The sequence below is a fragment of the Corvus hawaiiensis genome, chromosome 4 (genome assembly GCF_020740725.1).
Source record: "Corvus hawaiiensis isolate bCorHaw1 chromosome 4, bCorHaw1.pri.cur, whole genome shotgun sequence".
Lineage (NCBI taxonomy): Eukaryota > Metazoa > Chordata > Aves > Passeriformes > Corvidae > Corvus > Corvus hawaiiensis.
In genome coordinates, this window is record NC_063216.1 from 26,829,277 (window position 1) to 26,848,827 (window position 19,551).

Here is a 19,551-nt window from a genome sequence, read left to right on the forward strand (position 1 = left end):
GGGAAGAGGAATTTCACGTAGCGTACAGCATTTAATCTTGCTAGGGAAGTTAATTTGAAACTTTTAGCTGGCTCCCATTCTCCCTATATCTGTTGGATATAGTTACCTTTTGTTTTGTTGAGAAATGTGAAGTCTTTTCTTATTCCAGCTGACCTACTTTATTCAAAGAACTACTAATAAAATGTGCTACCATATTCTTAAGCTTCTTTGAAAAACAGAGATCATTTGTGCCATTCAGTATTTGCTACTACTAACCTCAGTACAGGTATAGCTATGCCTCCAATCTTTTGAGCTTCCATAGTTTTTGATCTGATTCATGCTCTTTAAATATTTTCTCTAGGTCAGTTGGGCATTTGTACATTGTTTTCTGAATGGTCTGTGCTTTTAGCCAACACTGATCAATTGGCTTCCTACAGAAATACCTGGGGAAAAAAACAGGAAACACAACTGATAGTAAAAGACAAAGCCATCAGTGATCAAACTATAAAATGTGGGACCTTCTCCGACTCAAAATCTAAAAAATAAAGATGAAAATCTCAGCATTAGATATAGCTTAATCTTTGTTTATGGACTCTTAAATTCCTGTAGACAGGAATAGCTGTTGGAATTCTACAGTCTGAATCATCAGGCCAGATAATCAGATTGATTTCTCTGGCATTAGCAAACATCTCATTATGGGGGGGGGGGGGGGGGGGGGGGGGAAGAATAGAAAAAAAGAAAAAAAACGAAAAAAAGGAAAAATGAAAAGACTAAGGAATGCAGAGCAAAATTTTTACACCCTACACTCCTAAACAACAAAACAAAACAAAAATACCAATCATGTCCCCTATTATATCTCAACAGGATATCCATCTGGAAAGTCTTACCTTCCAGATGCTTTCCCCTACTATTTGATTGTCCTGCTAATCTCTGCAACCACCCCTAGGGGGAAAACAAAACACTACACAATTTATTGTCATGCTGTTGTTTTAAAAGATGGACAATAGAAAGGGAAATAGATCCTGGACAACAGTCAGCTTCAATATTACAACTGTAGAAGCAGAAAACCAGAACTGGATAAAATTGAAATAAAACTGAATATAAAACCTGTGTCAAAATAAATTAATAAAAGCAAAAAGCATCTTACAGCAACACAACAGTGAAGTGCATATACAAAGAATAAAAATCCTAAATAAATGAGGAAGCCTACCTATCTCTTCTCCTCAAACAAAGTCGAATCACATGTATGTGGTCAAACTTTCAGACAACCTTCTTTTTACACAGAAGTATGAAGTCAACTAAACCAAACTACAACTACATCATTTTAGAAAAGGCCACAAAATGTTCTCTCTAGGCTTTGGTACGATGACAAGATTTCTTCTTCCAGAAATCACCTGTACCCTAAAGAATCTCGTAAGCCTGTCAGTGAAGCAAGGCAGAGGTATTTCATCCAGTTACAGGGGGTTTGGATGGATTTGTACATCAATTCCTTTAAATTTGAAAGTGACATCTCCTAGCCAGGTACATGAATGCTCAGGCTCTGAGTAGCTCAGCTGTCTAGTTGGACCACTTTTGGTTCCACTGGAGTTCTGTGGCCAGAAGCTCTACTCTCTGTTCTGATTGGAACACACTGAACAGGTTGTTCTGGTGCAGAGAGAACCTCCACAAGAAGCTGACAAGTATTCACAATATATAAATCTCTCAGGTACCTGAAAAAGGATAAGTTTTATTGTTCTCAATTTCCTTTTGTTTGGTTGTTTTTTAAGTGGGATTGAATTTACTTAATACCTCTTTCCAACTCAAGGTGCAACAGTACAGGCAAGCAAAGAATTGATTCGAAATACAAGTACAGTAATAACATACTTCTGGCATATCAGTGCAGAGGGACACACACTGAAGAACAAGAAAAAGTATTTGGTTTTACACTGCTGCCGTTCTCTTATTGTTTTACTCATCTATGCTGGAAACTGTAGCATTACTTGCGAAAGATTTGGGGGTGTTTTCAGAACATGTTATTTCACTCTTTCCAGATGTGTTATCTAAAAAACCTCCTTATACCACTGGAGTAAGTAACAAGCAAAATCACTGCAGCAAGTTCACATAAAAAAATTAAAAGTAGGGGTTTACACACCTTTATGCTCCCAAGTTGAAAGCACCACACACGTGTTTCAAATAATAAAGCAATACATGTATCCTACACATTTAGAAAACTACTCTTAAATTACTATGAGTTTCTGCCCATCATCAATCTTTCTTCAAGATACAGAAAATATTTCAGTCATCATTTCTATCTGCAAACACAAAAAGTGTGACATTTTAAAAATAAAGCACAACACAGCCATAATCTTCAACTGGAAAATGTCCTCTTTTACATGGCATTCAGATAATTCAAAAGACAGAATACACATTCATGAAATGACATAAAAAGCATCTTCTAACTTATATGAGGAATATCAGCCAAAATTCCCTGCATTGTTTTTCAAGTTTTAAGTAACAGTTATAAATGGAGAGATGCTGTATTTCAGTAGAGCTAGAGAATACAGGTTCATATGCTGTAGTAACATTTACTACAAAAATATTTTTATTTGCCATAGCATCACCCTCTATTGCACAAGGAGCTATCTAGTAAGACAGAACTACTTGCCTTTCTCACCACTGTTGGTTTGTCTCAGAGGTTTTTCAAAGATCTCTGTTCATGAAATGTTTGTCAAAACGCACTCGCACATAGCACAAGGCAAAGAGGAGATGAGAGACAGATGCTTCTGCATGTTAGTGGGTGGGATGGGAGAGAAGCTGGGGAAGCAGCTTTGCATCCAATCCATTACAGCTATTTTCCTTTTAACCATCTAACAACAAGTCACAAATTCACCCTAAACACATCAAATCCTCTGAACTTAGGAAATGATGCATTATTGAAGTCACAGCAGGGAAGCCAACTCAGTTTAGAGGACATAAAAGACTAGCACTAGAACAACCTTTTTCATCACAAGGTTATGGATTAAAAACAAAGGCAATGTTTTAATGCAGTGAGAAGATGCACAGTCAGAGAAAAAGCAAGTTAAAAGCGCCATTTGTACTTCTTTCCAGAATAAATTCCTTCCCAGAAAAATTCCTCTCAAATAGATTTTCCACCTCAAAAACAGCAATACAGATTAGCAATTTCTCAATCTCCTTCTTCCCTGCTCCAGAATGTAACCTTTCTTCCACATACATTCTCCTCAGCTACTCGAGTGCATGTCTCTTGGAATAAGCTGGGTCCCTCAAGATCTGGAACTCACTTCCATCCTTTATAGATTCTAGTACTGCAACATTTACTACCATAAAACTGTGGCTGCAGTGAAATTGGAAAGTAAAGAAATTTTTTGCAATTTTTCTTCTGCTTAAGATTGCTTCTCCTAATATAGGCCTTTACTGGTGGCAATATTTGTAAAAAGTACACAAAGTTGCAAGTTTTACCAACCTATATTCACATATGCCAACTACACATAACACACACCGCAGGTACAGTGTACATGTATCTTACTCAAGTTACAATATTTCAAAGCACAAAATGGAAGACATGTCTATGTAGTACCACCATGGAACAGAGCTAAGTGAGCAGAAAGTCCTTATCCAGCTTGATCTAAGCTATTGAAAGTGAAATCAGAGGTGAAATGCATACAGCAAGGATGACTAAACCCATAAATGGTCCGAAATTACATTTTATTACATGAATACAAGAGACTACAATCATACTGAACAGGCTATTATCAAATCTCTTCAGTGACAAAGCTTTCTGTCCAAGACAACAAATAAAACAAGTGCATAAATCACAAGGATGTGTGGCTTAAGGTCATTATCTCAGAGGATTACAGAATGGTTTTTGCATCGTCCCTCTTTGCTTTTAGTACCTCCACCTTTATTTTTATATTGTAGCTGTTACTACACTTGCTATCTGAAGGCTTGAGTTCCCTATAGTTATGAATGGCAAACAGAAAAACCCTCTCCCATGTTCAGGGAGAGTGTAGGGTAAGCTTTAAAAGGTACACACAGTAAACTTAATGTAAGAGTCTGTTTTTAATGAGCTCTGCCAGTCCTGTCCAACTGTGTATGCTTCAATTACGGAGCACTATGCTCGGCACCATGGACTGTGGTTGCCAGGCACCACCAAAGACCCACGGTTCTTGTTGTGCTCACCATAGTGCAAATACCTATGCAAGAAACTATGCTTGTTCAAAAGGTTCTCACAAAACCCAAAGGTACCATTAAGGAAAACAAGTGGCTAAATCAGAGTAAACAGGCAAGTACAGCAATCAACTGTACATACATTTGGGGATGCAACAAAGGAGTCATCAACTCCCAAAGAAGACCACCACTTTCATTAACAATATTTATAATATTCATTACAGACTGCAGTGTGTAAACTTACCACAGTCCAAGTCAAAATGAAGACTTGAGTTAAGAAAATATGCTCAAATTATACAGCGTACAAGTTCAGATTTTAACCTGGACTCCAGATACAATGAGAAATCAACACTGTGCAACCCTAAGTGGACAATTAAAAGACTTCACCAAGAAGCCCACAAATCTTATATGGGTCATCATGCCACCTCACCCCTGTTAGAATTACAAACATCACTACAGACACATACACTTCTCAATTTCTAAGAATACTTTTCAGAATACAGAAATAAAAGCAATCCAAAAACCTATCTTACTATCAACCATTTTTCCCCCCAGTAAGAAACTGCAAACTTTTGGTCTCAAGGCAAGCGCTCTTTCCTAGAGACACATACACACATTTGATCCAAAACGTGGATCAAAATTTGATCAGTAAAAACATGAAGCAGTATAGTGAAAGGTGGGGTCTAAAACCTAAAAGCAAAACCAGAAGTGAGAGCGCCAGTCAGGAGGTGTAGGAGAAATATGAGCATGCTGTTCTAATCTACTAATATGAGAAAACTTGAATACTATTTACAAAACCAGAATGCTCTTCTTCCTGCCTGCTAAGCCACCATTCTCTTAATGGTGAGGAAAATAGAATTGGTTGGAAATCTTCAGTCCTAAATTTCTGCTTCAAAATTATGGTACTTTTCAGCAAGGCAATTGCTGACTAAAGTGAAAAGCTTAGCAAAGCTGAGCAGTAATTAAGAGATTTCATTTACAACACAATTTCACATTTGTACAGGAGGAAATATGCTTCTTATGACATGAAATTTCCCATAAAAGACATGGAGATATAACGCCATCTAAGCCTTTCATTTGTCCTGTGAAGCAATCCACCCACCTTCCTTTGGTAAGTAAATATGCATCTTGTCCTGGTTCCAGCCAGAACAGGGTTAATTTTTGCAGTAGCCAGGAGGGGCATGGCTGGGACCCGGAGGTTATTCTGTACCACCTCAGGTCATTTTCTGGGGATGAAGGAAGGGGTTCTTCCCAGGGTACCATAGCGTGGCAGAGGGAACAGCTCGGTACATTCACCTCTTCCTCGGACTCTCTATCATTAGGATTGTCGCTGTTACTGTTCATTTTCTTATTTCCTTGCTGTTCCGTAAACAGCAAGGAAATAAGAAAATAAGAAAGAGTAAATGGTTCGTTTCTCAATCTGTGACCTTTATCTTTTGTGCCTCCAATTCTCCTCCCCAGCCTGCCAGATGGGGGAAGGAAAAGGCAAAGTGAACAAGCACCACATCGTTCGGAGTGTTTCAGTGAGAACACTTAATTGGGGAATACCATTTCTAAACCACAACACGCTTGAATAAAGACAACTACTGAAGGCAAGAGGTAATGAATACCACTCAGGGCCAAAGAAAACACTTCTTGCAACTTTTCAGGATCATGTATTCAAGTCCTGTTCCAAAATTCAAATTGACAGACATCATGCTGTTACATTCCTACATAGTTGGAGCAAGCCTGAATGGCTTGTCAATATGCCTAATACAATTTCCTAAGTTGTATTTACAGAAATTAGACCTGTTTCAGTTTATACTTTGTTTAAAATCAGTTGTTTCAGTTTGTCAACCCCTGAATGTTTAAGATGCACATGCAGATAAAAATAACATAGGTGAGTCTGCATTTCCTAGCCAATTAAGAAGAACGTTGAAAATTGCCTACAGATCACCATTTATCCTAAATAATTTCATAGGAGTTAATGACCTTGCAGATGAGAATTTTGACTATGTAATATTTCATACTCATTTTCACCTCAAAGGAAGATATTCCTAATAGATCCGGAGCATTCACTGATTAATATATTAAATATAAACATGGGACAAACAGTTAGACATGTCAAGTGTTCTAATTTGGTTTCTGCAGAACTTCTTCCTCCCATCTGTAGTTTCACAATGGCAACAAATTTTATGGTAACTGTGCCAAGTCTGGTTAGAGAATCTCTACTTTATTTGAATATTCAGGGTTTTTTTAAGAAATAAATACCTATGAATCCAAAACTTCGGTCTGTTAGCTACAGACATGAAGGGAGAGAAAAGAAAAAACCCTACCAAGTACAACAGCACCTTGGACATCCAGTGATGCTCAGAGACATGAATTAAATGCACCAAGCATATCCCATTCTGCATTCTGATGTAACAATCTCAGATACACTCCTATGCCAGCCCTTAGCAAAGCAGCTTCTAGAATACAGATCTTTGCCTGCATCAAAAAGATACTCCTGAGCAACAGAATTAGAGCAAAAGCTCTCCTATCCATAAGCCCAAAATTCTTAAGATCACTTCATCCCCTCCAGTTTTCGCACAAAGTATAAGCCATGGCAAGAACATCTTGAATGAAAGTTAGTTCCAAATGAAAGCAAGAATACTTAGCACCTTTCTTGTGCATTTCAGCTTTCAAAAACACTTTGCAAATATTAACATGCCAAGACATAAAAGAACCATTGTTTCAGTAAAAGGAAGCAAGAAGAGAGGATGCAGAAGTTGGTAGCAAAATGGATGGATGGATGATACTTTAATTTTGTAAGCTGTGGTTTAATTTCCATTGTAGTGATGCATCAAAACAGGTTCTGCAGTACTATAACAACAAAGAAACACTACACTACTGAATATTGAGAGATTCTGGTAGACCTGGTTTAATTTCAATTCTAATACTTTTTCCACTGAAATTCCTGTTGCTCTTCTCAAATAAAACCTGCAACATCTATTTTATTCTATACCACCATTCAAAAAGCTTTTATATTCTTATTAAGAACAGTGTTTTTCCTTTGCAGCTTCCATTACTGCCTTTCCAAAGCCACAGTAGAGTCAAGACGGTAGATACAAAAATGTAATTTGTTAAAGTTTGCTCATTGCATGCTCTTCTGAATTCCATTTTCTTTTTCTAGGGTGCTGTGTGGCTCTTTAGCCACCTCTAATAGGGAAGTCTTATGCAAAAAGATGCATCACAAAGCATTATCTGCTACATTCATAGTCATTTGGGATGTCAAACACTACTAATGTAGATCAATGTTGGGATCTCTTTGGAAAACTCCATGCCATCCCAAAACATCACAATATGCATGCCAGTATTCCCCCACAGAAAACACTGGTAGCTGATGGATAGTGAGCTAACTCAGAGCAGGACTCTGACAGGTCTTCATCTGTACTGTTAGTACCTCACTCACTTCACTATTAGCAGCACTGATTTCAGGAAGACAGATCATAGAGAAAGTAAAGCGAGAACGGCCAAGTTTTTCACTTCAGTATTTAATGTCCAGTTCATTAAGGGCCCAGCTTGAAGCCCTGTGAACCTGGCAGAAACATTGCCACTCAGGTTTTGAGAAGGGCTTTGAAAAATTAGGAGCTTGAACTTGATACTGAGAAAGGAACAGAAGCTAACTAGGAGCAAGAAGCACAGGTTTCACGTCCTCCCATTGCTCAGCCTAGTTCAGCAGGTTTGATTACTAGTGGGAATTTGCACAGAGCTACCTCAGTCAACCCACATAAAAACTCCAGTCAGCAGAAAAAGCATGGAAGTTGGCTTCCAGGTTAGCATTTGACAGGACTATCTAACTGAAAACATGCTAGAGTATCATGTAACAATTTCCTTGGCTAAAAGTAATGAGGATTTGAAAACGGATCTGAGACAACCTGAACAATTGGGGCTATTTCTCACTAGAAAGAAAGAAATCAAAATTACAAACAGATCCTGAAAATGCTTCTCTGTCTTAATAGTGTTATCTCTGACCTGCTGCAAAACCAGTGCTCAATCCACTAAAACTTCACCAGAAATTCCACTTTGTTCTGATTAATCAAAGACACCAAGTCCTAAAAATGATCCCCATACCTGACTCAAAACAGACCAAATACGAGTTCTTGGTGATCAAAATAGTTGTATCACAAACTCAGAGATGCATTGTGAATACAGGTAAAGAAAGAGACACAAAAAACACAAGGATACTTATATTTTTTTTATCTGTGATGAATGACTCAGTTCCTGCCACGTTAGATACATTTCATCTTCATAAATTACCATCACATGGCAGGTGCAGTGGGATCTGTCTCAATCCTACTAAAGGTTTTTGTTTAGATAGTACAAAAATGGTATTAAATACTACTGTAATGTTTTATTTTATCACTTTCAAATAAAATATAAAAATATACTTAAAATACCACCCCAATTTTAAAAAAAATGCAACCTAACAGAGAAAAATCAGTTGCGTTCCAGAACTACAGTGATTTTTTCAGAACTGTCCCATGTTGCTGCTTTCGGTAGATCCCAACACAGGAATACAAACTGTATTTTTTCCAAAGGCATTTTAACAAACAAAGCCACCAACAAATAAGCAAGCATTACTCAAATGACAAATTACTGAGATTAAAAGGACAGCCTAAAAAGAAATTTTAAAAAGCAGAAAGTACAAACTATCAGTTTTCAAACACTTCAGCGCACTCTTCTGTTTTCTAAGCTCTTTTGGGCAGGAGTGCTTTCTTGAGTTGGGAATTTCTGACACTCCAGCTATATTGGTTGATGGTGTGAAGACTGACTGCTGATTGATGTCACTTGGCTAGCAGAAGCTGCCACACTAGTCACAGTTATATTGGCAAAAAACAGTGCTTTTATCTGAATTGCTTCCCTCCGTGGTGGAATTTATTTTTTGCATGAATAAACATCAATATTGTAAACACGAGGAATTCAAGATTTGTGTGCAGTTTCACGGTTATGATCTTGCTGGGATGAATGGAGACACGTTGCAATGGCTTGCATGAGTAGAGTGCTGCAAAGGAGGCATACAGGCTCTTTGGGATGAGCATGTCAGAAGGACTTGGAGGTGGAGACACCTTTCATGAGAGAGGCATCAGAATGCATGGAGCTTTGTCTGGGCATGGATGATGAGCTAAGTGAGAGCTTATGGGCACAGATTAGAGAGCAGACCAGCACGGGTGACACTGTAGTGAGTGAGCATCTGCTACAGCATACCTGGCCAGGAAATCAAGTGGAGCAGCACAGACAGGGAGCAGCAACCTCATATTCACAGGCCCCGGTCCTTGTCGGAGAGGACTTAAACCACTCTGGTATGGGCAGGAAGGACAACCCAGGGAGAAGCATCCAGAGCACTCCCAGAGAGCACTGATAAATTCCTGACCCAAGTGATAAAGGAACCAACAGTGGGACATTCTGTGCTGGACCTCATAATTACTAAAAAAGAAGGGCTCCTTGAGGACATGAAGATCATAGACAGCCTAAAGTTACAGTGACCCTGGTCGCATTCACAAGACCAATAGGAGGGAGAAGGGCAAATAAACAAGATCACAGTCCTGGCATTCAGGATAGCGGACTTCAGTCTCTTTGGGAACCTGCATGAAAACAGTCCCATGGGATAGGGCCCTGGAGGGAAACAGGGGTCAGAGAAAACTGCTTGATACTCAAGGATTACCTCCTCCAAACTCAAGAAACATTCATCTCAAAGGGGGTCACACAAAAATGAAAAAGGAGGTCCTGGCAAAAATCAAACACAAAAAGAAAGTATACAAAAGGAGAAAGCAGGAACAGGTAGACTGGAAGGAGTACAGAGACGCTGCCTGAGCATGAAGAAATGCAGTCAGGAAAGCCAGAGCCCACCTGGAGCTAAAACTAGTGAGGAATGACAAGAGTAATATCTGAAGGGAGGGTATAAAGATGGTAGAGCCAGATCCTTCTCAGTAGTGTTCAGTGACAGGAAAAGCAACATGCACAAACCGAAACACACAGGAAAGTCCCCCTGAACATCAGGAAACACTTTTTTACTGTAAGGGTAACTGAGCCCTGGCACAGGTTGCCTAGAGAGGTTGTGGAGTCTTCATCCTTGAAGATACTCAAAAGCCATCTGGATTTAGTCCTAGGCACCTGGCTCTAGGTGGCTTGAGCAAGGGCGATGGAGCAGACGACCTTCAGCAGTCCCTTCCAACCTCAACCATCACCTGACTCTTCTAAGGCACTGCTGTTTCAGAAAACTTCCAGCCACAAACCAGTGTTTTGCTGCTGGTTTAGACCAGCCTTCCTGACCATAAAGCACCATTCAGGTACACTGAGTGTACTTGTGCTTCACCCAGCATGCAGTGAGCCCTGTCTCAACCAGAGCCTCCAGGCATTTTAATAAAATGAATAAATAACTGCTTTCTGTATTACATTCACAATTCCACTACTTCAACCAGAATGTCAAGATCTTTTCTCAGATCATATTACTTTCATATACAGCAACTTCATACTTTAAGGTTAGGACAAAAGGAAAAGAAAAAAATCTTACCATAAACAAAACATAACGCCTTCCTTAACATATCAGGGTCCAATTGCAGGACAGATGAAACTGAGGAACAAAACCCAAACACTTAAAATAAAATATGCTGTAAAATTAATTATTTCAAAGAATTTTTGATACTAAGCTCAGGTCCAGAAATCTTTACTGCTGATGTGTAATTCAGCATTTTTTAGACTGAGAACAGAAAGGGAAGAAGAAACTCACTATGAAAAACTTGAAGACCTTAGGATCTCAGATCTTAGGATTTCAGACATCCTTTAGGATGTCTGAAAAATTTGTTCTCTATCAAACTGCATCACCTTCAGACACCTGGCAAACATGGATTTACCTCAGTGTTGTTCCTCTCATTCTCTCCACCCCTGCACCCTTAACAAATTTGCCCAGCAACATGGCAGTAGCTTTCTGTTCAGACAAATTCTGTGTCTGCCCCTACTCATCATGGGTCAAAACTGATATAAAATGATGCAATCAATAAAAGTGCCACATTTTTAATCCAGTTAACATGTGTCAATAATTCAGTGGATACTCTGGCCTCCTTACTGTTCATTTATGGCATCTTTTCTTCTAAATGGCAGTGGCATTTTCCAGTTACATTCTCTAGGTTGTTAGCACCACCTGACCATAGACAAACTCCATGTATTTAACGAACAATAACCTACAACCTTTAAATACCAAGATATATTCATTTACTCCTTCAAGCATTTTTCTATTTCCTTCTTTAAGTGTTGCATTATTTTCTATTTTCAAGGAGTAAAACACACTCCTTTCTTCCCCTGGTCACAGCACTGCCTCTAAATCAACAAAGAGTATTTGTAAATTTCACTATGATCTGTTTATTTTGTCATTTATCCATTTGTCAATTAACTTTTGCTTGTTTGTTTTAGGATGCACATATATTCTGAATATTTACACAATATAATTATTATATGCCAAGTATCATTAGGGACTTGGTTTTATCATCTAAGGCACAACCATATTAAGCAATAGTTCTTGCCAAAGACAGTGGCATTTTTCACCTATTTAAGGCACAGGACAGTGACTCTTTCAGGAAACCAGAGTTCTGCTCTTTGCTTTTTGATTAACCACTTGGGAAACTTTGCTCAAATCACTTCATCTGCACAGCATCAGTTTGTTGTCACAGAATGGGTTTATCTTTCTACGCTGTCATTTTCCTCACTCTAAGAGCTCTGTAAAGCATTCAGGAATCTACTGATTTATTTCCACAACATGTCTAAGACTAGGAAATTGGTAAAGTTATTCTGCATATGAAAAATACTGTCATCAGATTCCACTCCTTACATACTAGTGGCACAATATTACTATTTTTGCTCATCTTAATAAAGAAAAAATGTTAGGAACATCTTTCTTCTCAACCCATTCACCAACTGTGCACAGTTATTCACATTGCAACAGTCATATAAATCAAGATTTAAGCTTACTAAACAGCACCTCAGATGCTTTTAGTATTTGATGCAGTTCAATATAACTCAGGTGCCAGGCTGAGAGTAGTGGCATGATAGTAGTGGAACCGGTAGTATGAACAAATTGAGATTTTAAGGCCAACTTCCCCAGCACAGCATGCAAAAGCAAGGGTCAAGACTCTGGATAGCAACAGTACAGATGTAAATTCCAAAGCTGATAACCATATTGCAAGACATCACTGTGCACAGTTCTCCACTGTCTGAACCAGCTGGAAAGCATCCTGATCTTGGCTGTGGAGGAATCATTCCCAAAGCAATGCCTTCACGTGGAAAAGAGGTGTTCCAACAACGAAGGATCTACATGGCTAACCTAAACACTGTAAGTCAGAATGACTCCAGAAGTTTGCTAGAAGCTGCTATTTTAATCTGGCAGCCTTTAAGCTGCAGCAGCATTATAGTGGGAACAAGAGAAATGGCAGGCAGAGTGCAATGTTTGGAAGGAAAGGTAGGAACTTAAGCCACTGTGGCTATACTCCCTTCTTCACACCTGATGTCTGAGAGCAACTATGGAAGGATGTGAGTTTTATTCCCATACAAATTGCTTCTTTCTCAAGGTACCTGCCCATCACCAAATGATTTGGCTTAGCCACTACCATGTCCTATGTTCCAATACACTCAGTATCAGTGCTGGTATTTTCCCTTCTTTCTTCATTTGTAGCACCCCCATTTTGACAACATGAATCTCAATGAGGAAGACATTGCAAACTAAAAGTTTCTGCCATTTCCTAAACTGATCATTTTTGCTTTGTGGAAGTTAATATCAACAGGCAGCTCTCCTAGTAACTAAAAACTGTTCACAACATCATCACCTACTGATTTCTACTACTTGGAATAGTCACTGAAGAGGAACAGATTTCTCATAAATGTCGTTGATATTAAAGAGTTCTGAAAGATCAAGATCAAGGACATGAGTTATAACATATTCCAATAATAGCAACAAAAAATGTCCACCTTTACAGGGACCTCATTCTTCAATGCTCCAGTTCTCTACTTTGATAAAACAGCATCTAATTGTACAATATGCTCAATATTGAGGAATCAAAAAATACAGACAACTGCACCCTTTTAAAGCAGTACGAACCATCTTTATCTCATTTAAGAATTCCCAAGCATGCCAGCCAATATTTTATCTTTGAAAATTTTTCTTACATGAATAAAAACCTACAGGTTTAAATCTGAGTCACACACTCTAGAACTAGTCTTAGGATTGAAAAATGATGAGACTACAGAAATACAGAATTTAACTGCTGCTTGAAGAGCCTCGAGGTTAATGTCAGTTCATTTTACATAAAAATACCAGGAAGCCTCATACATCCCTTCTGTTAACAAAACAATGAAAGCTAATATTCTTAAGAACAACAGGAGCTAAAGAACATATATTTGGGTATTTAATAATGCTAGAATAATTGGTTTTCATTTCTTATTTTTATCCAGTGGCATATATCTCTCTAGCACCTTCAGCATGAAAAATATTGAATTAAGCAGATCCATACACTGAAGTCCAGTAATTTTTGAACATAAAATTTCACTTGCAGTACTGATTAGCAGCAGCATTAACTGAAGACAGAAGGGAAAACAATCACCAAGAGAATTTAGTACTGAGGTTCAGAGGCACAGCAGGGGACTCAGAAAGAGGGAGAAAAGAAGAAGCTGGGTTGAGAAGCCTAAATATCAACTGAAAACATCACCTCATTTGAATAGTTCTCAATTCTTCTTGCTCCCCCCATTTCATCATTCAGTGACACTTTATATTCCACATTGAGAAATACTCATTTCTCCAAACAGACAAATTAAATTCATTCCCAAGTCCATCCAGAAACTGTAAGCAGAGTTTCATATTTAAATAAATAAGTTTCTACAATTCCTTCCCTTCATTTCTCTGCCCTTTCTCTCCTCTTCCTCTTGTGCCCCGCTAAAATAAAATCCTTCATTCTTCTCTGTATTTAAATGAAGATTTCTCAGTAACAATTTCTAGTTTTCTCCTAGTCCTAAGTCTTAGCTGCCAAATGCCTAGCAGCAGACAAAACCTAAAAGCTAATGGTAGAAGTGAAATGATGAACCTCTGCATATTAATATTACATTCTGGGATAAACTTTAGAGGAACTATTGAGAGATGCAACTCAAAGTGACAACTCAACTTCCCTGGAACTTTTAATCAGCAGAAAACTTCTTGTGAAGGAAGCAGAAGGTCGCTTTAAAAAGTTATTATTTTATTTTATTTCTGAACACAAGTTTTCTTGTATCTCTCAGTGCAGGTGAGTGAAAGCAGGTTTAAACTGATATGGGTGTTGTCCTTATTTAAGGAAGCTCTGGTTCCGGTGTTACCACTGCTATTTGCAGTTTGACCAAACAACAGCAGATCAAAATAGCTACGATTTCTATAACTGTAATAGATTCCTAGTAAAGCAAACCACTGCTCCTCAATGTGACCCTTGACACGCTGCCTCTCAGCCAGCACACATAGTCTGGGTCATCATGTGCAACTATTTCCTGAGGATAAAAATCGGTATAGATGTGGAGTAACAGAAATGACTCATCAATACACAATAATGCATGGAAGAAGAATAGTGTGGTGATGGCATCTATCTTCTAGCACCCATTAGTCAAGAGACCAGAAGCATGAGGACAGGGAACTCCAGCCTTAATAAACAATCTGTTTCTTTTTGTTATTTTCAGGCATACCTATCTTACATAGGGGTTAGTGAGGAAGACTGCATTCTGCTTTCATCAGCTGAGATTTCTAGCTTCTTCCACCACCTGGGCTACATGACCAGACCATGACTTTTTGCTATAGCACTGGCTGAACATTGCTGGGGTTCTTCTTGACAATTTTAAATGTAGCTTCTACCCAGTTAACTCTGCTGTTGTGGAAACAGTAGCTATATCCCAGAAAGAAGGTGCTGTGGATACTTCTGTAAACATTATCAGACCTGGTCTGATCTGCAATTTAGAATGAGTAATGGAACTATTTTACACAGTTTGCTTCTAATTCTGACACAGATGGCACTTAAACAAGGATTCCAGCCTTGGCAGATTTCTTCAAAGCCAGTGCCAAGGCCAGGATAATCCTTTCTAGCAATTTTCTCCTTGATTTTTGAGCCACCAACTTCCAAATAAAATAGAATTTCTTATCTGCTGCTCCCTTCCTACAGCCATGCATTGAACAAGCTTTGACAAGACAAGACAGACCTTCAAATACTAAGCCAAGTGACACCAGAAGAATCATGAATCCCTACAAGGTACAGCCCTCATCTCTTAACCTTTATCTTCAGGTGGATGCATCATAAGGAAGAGAAAAATTAGATCCAATGAAAAGGGAAAAAAAAAAAAAAAAAAAAAAGGAGAAAAGTAAAAATATCTTCCTTGAGGTAGTTCTGACTCTCCAGCTCTTAAATTGTGCCAAGTGTGGGATAATGAACAATGGCTGTTTTTAAGGCCAGAATTAATGAACAATGGTTGTTTTTTAAAGCTAGCATTCACTACAAAAAGGAAGATGAGGCAAACCCAACAGAGCAAAAATAGTGCAATAGACATTGCGTGCACGTTTGCTTGCACAAAACCACTTCTGAGAAAGTTCTTTAGCCACAGCATTAGGCAAATAACCAACAGAGCCAACTCTGAAGATAATGGAGACAAACTCATGAAGAACGCAAACTTACATTGGCCATTATGTTCTCTTATCACACAAATCTTAATGTTATCAGCACAGACACGTTACAGGAAAAGAAGATACACCAGAAATCTCATGTTCTTAAAACAGACATTTTGTTAATTTATTCTAATGCAGATGATGAAAAGCCTTCAAAGCTGACAAGAGCTCATTAACATATGCTTTCATACAAGACAGGAAATAAGGATAAACACACTTTTTAAAAAAAAATAATAATTGCTGTTCTGGATCTAGACAAACACTTCCAGCAACACCAACGGAGTTTGCATACAGTTAGAGTTTAGCATACAGTGCAAAGGCTTTGTAGTCAGATTATGAATTTTACCAATTATTAGCCTTTATAAACAGCAGGCAAAAAAAAAAAAAAAAGGCTTGGTTTTTGTTGGCTTTGTGTCTGTGTTTGTTTTTTAAGATTGCTCTTATAAGGCCACATAAAAAAAATAATCAGACAAAGGATGACAGAGGAGAGTATTCCAGTAAGGGTCTATTAACAACTGATTGCTTATCCCAGGTACAAACAAAAGCCACACATTTGAGCAGAAAGTAGTCTTATGAGTTCAAAATCATTGTTTTTAAAAACACTTCAGTTCAGTGAGTTAAGTGCACTTGGGAGATGCCTAATTTTACAGTTTTCTAGAATAATTAATTCAGAAGGAATATTACTTTCACTAATAATAAAGTTCTACATGCTGAAATTTCAGATCAAGCCTTTGACAGATTTTAATGTTTCCACCAGACATGCAGTCATTCATGACTGCTCTGCACTTTGGCTTTCTGAGGACTGTACTCTGGAATTTCTGCAGATTGAATAGCTGGCACAGAGAATTCAAGATATAAGTAATACTATTTCAGTGCTCCTTTAAAGAAAACCAATGCGTATTTCTCCAGACCTGAGAAAACTTACACTCTTCTCATGTCATCTAAACAACAAAGAAAAGAAGTTGTCACATATATTTCAGACGTTAAAAAAAAAGAAAAGTATCTTGCTCCATACTGTCATTCAAATACCTCCAAGCTATGCTTTCCCTACCAGCAACTGAGAAGGGGGTATATACTTTGAACACGAAAGATGCCACACACAGCATAACCCAAAAATCATGAGAATGAAACATCAACAGGATGGAGAAAAGGCACCAGCTACTACAGCAGGAAATTAAAAGACCAAAAAAAAAAAAATTCAAAACCAACCTACCAATCCAATTATCCATCAGAGACTCTGCAGTTACTGCGGCTCTTACATGACTTGCAGCCTTTCTGATCAAGGGCCGTCACAGGACACCTAAGCAGTAAGAATTTCACATTTCAGACTTGGAATATCTACCAGCAATTTCCAGTTTTCAAGAACTTTAGGGGTACCTGTTCCACATTTCTCCATTTAAAAAAACTGAAACACAGCGAAGACTTTCGGGGTAAGGTTTTTTTGTTAGCTTGTCCTGTTCTTATAAGTAAACTAACCTCTGACAACCTATCCCCTTTGCAGCAGGGAGCAGAATGACTTCGTTAGAAGATCCCCCTGCCCTTAACTCATCACCTGAGCATCTACATGATTTCTCCTCTAAGCTTACAGTATAATGATGGAGCTCCACAAGGTTAGAAAAAAAAGAACATTTCATAGGTCTTATCCCAAAAGTCTGTGCATTTTCACCACTGAACGAGGAGAAGAACCCACCCAAACCAGTCCCCCTAGCATATCTTTGCAGCTGGAGTCTGAAGAGATGTGGCAAATCACTACTCTGTCTTTTCGTGTGTGAGGCTAGCTTTTTATTTTCATTTCAGGCTTTTTCCCCAGTAGAAGACATAATCCCTTATGGAAGCCAGGCAACCTTTCAACCCATTTATCAAATTTCCTGCTGCTTCTATTTCTGAACAAGTTTAAAAAATAGTTTGTACACAGAGAATTAATCTGTATCCAGAAGATATCATTAAATAAAATATTATGACCTGTTGGCAAATGCCAGGTCTGGTTTTAACACAGCACTTGGTTTAGCCTGCTGCTTTCCATTCTTTCCAGCACTTCCAGCACCGATACGGTCTAAAGAGAAGCTAACAATGTTTAAAAGACATTTGATTTATTGCCATTTCCATCCTGGCATCCATACCTTCCAGAATACATACATGACAATCAGTGCTGTGAAAATGTTTCCTGTAGTAATTTTAAGAGCACTATGTGAAATGCATACAGAGAAAGGTAAGACCTTCTAACAACTGTTCAGATACCTCAGCTGGCTAATTTTCATTTAAAATTCCATGTTGGAAAAAAGTAGGCGTTATCTGCTGTGTAACAGCACCCCTATTCCAAGTTGAACAGAGCATAAAACACTGTACACAGGTGAAAACACAAAAATCGCTTGTCTGATGCTCTACCAAGAGGAAAAACCACTTGCTTACTAAAACTGGGCACAGCAGAAAAACTAGGAATCTCTCCAAAGAGTGTTACATAAGGAATTATCAAACTTCACGTCACCTCCACAGGGACGCAAGTTGCTATTTTCCCCCCATCCCCCGGTGCGCAGGGATTAACGATCTAAATGACACAGTTCTCGGATAGGAGGTAATAGCAGAAGCCTTCCCAAAGGAGCGCTTCCCGGACTGGAGGCTTGCAGGGGAGGCTGGCGGGTGATAGGGAGGTCACCCTGCTCGGCTCGGCGTCCCAGCTCTGCCCCCGGGTCCCGTTCCGGTGGGCAGAGCGCTCACTCCCCGCGGCGCGACTCCCTCCGTCCCACCCGCGGCCGCGGCCACCAGCCCCGGCTCTCCCGGACGCCGGCGCGGAGCGGCGGCACTTGGCGGGACCCCGCCGCGGCGGGGCTGGAGCCGGCGAGCAGCGGGAGCGCAGCCCAGCCGGAGCACAAGGCGAGCGGCGCCGAGCCAGCGAGCGGAGCCTCGCTCGGCCGGGGGGACGTGCCCCTTTGTGCCGGGAAGCGACACGCGCGCCTCCGCTTGAGCATCTCTTCAATTCCGGATCTGACGGGGATTAAAATCCAGCAGATAAAGATGCCAGCCCGGCCCTCTGGACTCGGGTGCCCCCTCCCCGGACTGCTGGAAGGGAGACACTCACCGATTGTTTCTTGCCCTCCCCCGCCCCTCGCCTCCAAACGCAGCGAAGACTCGACGAGAAGGCACTTACCTTCCCCGGGTGACTCCCGGGCCGCCGGGACGGGCGCTCAGCGCCCGCCGCTCCGCGCAGGCAAGCGTTCCTTCCCCCTCCTCCGCTCCAGGCGGGCAGCTCCAGCGCCGTCCCCGCAGCCCGGCGTTCCGGAGGTGTCGGCCAGCAGGTCCCAGCCGGAGCGGCACCGGCAGCTCCACTCTCCGCGGGACGAGGAGCCGCTAACGGTGGGACGAGGAGGAGGGCGGTGGGGAGGTCCCGACTCTTCCCAGGATGCGCCGCCGAGGTGGCCGCCTCCTCCGCCGCCCAGCTTAGCTCTCTCCGGGGCCTTCCCGCCCCGTGCTGTCCCGAGGTGCAGCCCGGCCCCGTCCGTCCGTCCGTCCCGCTCGCCTTCCCCCGCCCCTCTCCCGAGCGGCGAACCGCGCGGCGCACAGGCCCCGCCGGCGGCCAGGAAGACCCGGGGGCGACGGGGGATTCTGGCCCAGCCTCCTGCCCTCTCCCCGGGGCCTGGTACACACTCTCCGCGGGGAGAGGAGGCCCTGCCCCGGCCTGGAGATCAGCTCCGGGAAGGTCACCGGCACCGCGGAGCCGAGCACGGAGAGGCTCCCCC

The 19,551-nt window shown here is 40.5% G+C and overlaps 1 protein-coding gene across 2 annotated transcripts in view; it reads right to left on the minus strand.

Annotated features, from left to right (window-relative positions):
* Positions 1 to 19,049, minus strand: part of LARGE1 (LARGE xylosyl- and glucuronyltransferase 1) — a 272,337-nt gene extending 253,288 nt beyond the window's left edge. The window contains exons 1-2 of one of the 2 annotated variants that reach the window (XM_048300960.1): positions 18,963 to 19,049; positions 17,031 to 17,117 (exon numbers count right to left, since the gene is read on the minus strand). The gene's annotated coding sequence lies outside the window, so the exon portion shown is untranslated. The remainder of the gene's footprint in view (positions 1 to 17,030; positions 17,118 to 18,962) is intronic. The other variant, XM_048300959.1, reaches the window with a different exon arrangement.
* Positions 19,050 to 19,551: the final 502 nt, after the last annotated feature.